Genomic DNA, 3,843 nt, shown 5'->3' with positions numbered 1-3,843 from the left:
GGCCGCAGGACGGTGTTGTACAACGATGAGTCAGATGAAGAGTCGGGGAACACAGAGGACCCCCTCAACCTAGGCATGTCCCGCTCAGGACGGGTACGTCGCATGACTGAAAAGGCCCGTGTCAGCCACCTCATGGGCTGGAACCACTGACACACACAGCCCCCTCAAACTTCCTCAAACTGGGCTTTCTAACCCCAACCAACCACCAGGCGTGATACTGAGACTGGACTCTGTTCAATTGACTAAATTAATACTTCAGGGATTTCTTTTTTTAATGATTTTTGCATAATTTTGCTTTGTGTAGGAGACTGTTTACGACTCTACTGGCAGTGGTGCTCCTGATAATCTTGCCAAGGAACCTCCCTCCCTGGTGTTCAGGGTTACTCATCAACATGGACCTGGTCAAACTCGCTTCCACCTAACTTACTGCTCTCCTGGGCCTTAAAGATTCCTTACTCCTCTTCTATCAACTCCTCTCATCTGCTTTTCCTCTGCCATCTTTCTACTTGCCCTTGCATTCTCCCTTCTTCCTGGTCATACTACTACAAAGTTTCAGAGATGCCAAAAACCGGTGCTCATGTTATATCTCAAGGAGACTGTACGGTCTGTTTTCCTCTACCACCTGGGTGACAGAAAGTGATGTTCCCTCTACTCTCTGTTTGTGTCCTGTCTGAACAGTACATCTCTCCCTAAATTACCCTCTTCCACATGACCCCTTCTATGTCGGGTTGTCTGATTTGACGCTAACCCTGTCACTATTCTTCATCCTCCCAAATCCTCATCCTTCTTATTGAGAGGTAAACTCTGGTGTGCTCATTCACTGCATAAATGTCCCCTTTCAGGTGTCCAGGCTAGGTCATAGAGGCAAGGTGATTCTGTGGGTTTTAGTTCAAGACTATCTTCGCGTAGGAACTGATTGATTATAATTAGTTGAGGTGGTGACTTCCTACATCATTAATTATGTCTCGTTATAAAATGCTGCATGCCTACAGTAGACTGTTCCGTCAATGAATCAGAGACAGATGTAGCTCCTTAGTTAACTCCTGGGCCACTGAATGTTTTTCATGCTATATTCCCCCTAGTCCCTATCTGTTCTGTAGAATTTGTATATTTGCACATACAATAGTTTTATAGAGGCTTGGCCATGTCCTCATCCTGTGGCATGTGGTTGTTAGGGTTGATTGATGTCTAGTGTGCTAGTAACATGAAAGAGTGTGGGTAATTGGAAAGGAGAAATGCAAAGCTGTTGTATAAGGATTGGAACCATTGTTCTATTTATGTTAGTCAGAATATACTTTTATGGATCAAATGAACACATTAGTTCATCATTTCCAGGGCACTGTCCTTCAAACCAGTCATTGGTTCAAACACCAATGTGAATCATGGTACTTTTTGGGAGATGTTCGCCCATAACCACCACTCACTTCCACCTCGTGCTGAGAAGGGCATTTTTTACTACAGAAATGTGTATTTTTTTCACTGTATTATACACTTTGCAATTCTTTCTTAGCTAATACTAATGATGGTGAAATATTTGCATATTTATCTATTGTGTGGCAGCTGAATTTGAGAGGGCTTTTGTTGGGCTGAGCATCCATTGCACCTCTGATTTCCTCTTAATTGGACAACCAGAAAAGCTACAAAGAGTGAAGGACTTTTTTTTTCATGCAGTTTTAAAGAACAAAGGACTTTATTTGTGTGTACAAATCACAGATACATTTTGCCAGTAATATTCACACCTTTGTGTACAAATACATCTGATCAAGTTGTTGTGAGCATTACTCATCAGACGGTTGTGTTTGCTGGCTCGAAGGTCGGAGCGACGGGTCTGCCTTAGGAACAGACCGCATGGCTACAGACAGGCAGGTTCTCTTCTCCTTTCCTTCCACTTCCTAACATAAGGTGGTGTGTGTGTGTGTGTGTGTGTGTGTGTGTGTGTGTGTGTGTGTGTGTGTGTGTGTGTGTGTGTGTGTGTGTGTGTGTGTGTGTGTGTCATACAGTTCCATGACTTCACCCAATGCTCCCAGGATCCCCCCAGCTCCTCTGCCCCATGATTCCTCTACTACACTCTGGTTTAGTGGCTCTGAACTCTCATGTGTCATGTGGTGGTCCATGCTACTGCTAGTCATGTTGCCACACGAGAGAAGGAGATGGGACTCTGGGAAGTCAATTCATTAAGCAAGGTTTTGGTTAGTCAATCGCCAGCCAGCAGTAACTCTGTCTGCAAACTCTTTGTGGGTGTAGAGTTTGAAAAGACCTCAATTGTGCCAATAGATAGGCCTAAATACCTACTCAATATTTTGGGAATGTGCTCTCTTCATATAATAGATGGTAACTGGACTGGCCTCCTAGTCGTTTCTGAGTTCAATGATGACATTCTAGGTGTAATAAGTGTTTTTTTTTTTCCCCCTACAAATTTTTTTTTCTTTCTAAAAAATAAAGGAGCAACAGATTTTCTCCAAACTTGGCACCCCTGGTATTTCGGTTTAATTCAGTCACATTCTATAAACACAAACATGTTTTACCATGATTTACATGTTCTGTCACTTCTCATGGAAAGACGGGACTGTGAATTCTCATTTCCTCTAGCTTAAGTGTTCCAGCCATTTTCTCCTGTACCTCCATATTTGCTTTCCTAAACCCCTTGCTGTCAACGTGCTATCATTTGAGTTATCACGACATGGTTTGCACATCCTACCAGTCAACACACTTGGTGCAAACTGAGCTGCCACTCTTCCCCAGGCCCTGTAAATTTGACTATAGCCACTCTTGTCTGGCTGTTTCAAACCTATCCCGGGCTTGGTGAGTCATCTCTGGCTGCCTCTTCAAAGAGCCATGATGAGTCACAAAGATGCACCATATCTCTGCAGTGATGTCAATCCTACCTGTCTCTGACCCTCTGAGTGGCCTACTCTACCTTGGAGAAGTAGTAGCAACAGTCTAGGCATTGGATAGGGTATGGAATCTAGGAGGAGAGTGGATAAATGTAGTGGTATGGTTGGTTTGTTTGCAGCCAGTTAGCCTTGTGATAGAGGTGACTCAGCTAGCTGGGCTATGGACAACCAATCTAGCTAATGCACTGGAGATTGGAAAGGTGAGTCAGATTGCCAGCTAGCAACCATACTTAGTGCTCCTCTGCTGCATGTTGCTCCAGCACTCCCAGAGAGAATGCACTGCAGTGATGTTGAGTTTCTGGATGGAAGCAGGCAAATTGATCAATTTGGATTATAAAAACCAAGTGTTTTACTTCCCCTCGAATGTTGAAGTCACCTCAGCTTTGCACGTGTCTGAAAACCGTGATAATTACGTTCAGCATCAACCAGACACTTTTCTCCAGGGAAAATAGTATCAGCATCCCTGTTTGGAGGCTGAATGCAAGAAATCTGAGGAGGCTATTTAAGTGCGTAAGGTTTATTGTCAAAATGAAGATACAAATTCAGCAATTTTGAATATGAATACAGAGATCATGAAAATACCAGATTACTGCAGTTACATTTACATTAGACTTTCCTCAATATTGAATTGGTTAATCACAAATACATCCGCTACATCTATAGTTCACTAATCAACAATAAGGTTGCGTACGTTTACGTTGTGCTTCAGTTTCATTTGCCTCACTGCCATGACTGAAAATACATGTTGTAGATCTTTTACAGTACCTCTTGTTTATCTTATACAATGAAATGCCACACGCTGGGAAATAACAATTGAGTGAATCTACATTTGCTGTAAGTGTCATTGTCGCACATGGTCAACTTAAATTACCACATAAGATAAATTGAGGGGTGATAGTTTAAACCACTTTGGAATCTCTCATCTTAATGACCCTGATTTTTGCCCTGA

Source organism: Oncorhynchus gorbuscha, linkage group LG16 (genome assembly GCF_021184085.1).
Source record: "Oncorhynchus gorbuscha isolate QuinsamMale2020 ecotype Even-year linkage group LG16, OgorEven_v1.0, whole genome shotgun sequence".
Classification (NCBI taxonomy): Eukaryota; Metazoa; Chordata; class Actinopteri; order Salmoniformes; family Salmonidae; genus Oncorhynchus; species Oncorhynchus gorbuscha.
The sequence above is the reverse complement of the archived record's forward strand: the minus strand, read 5'-3'. Positions refer to the sequence as shown.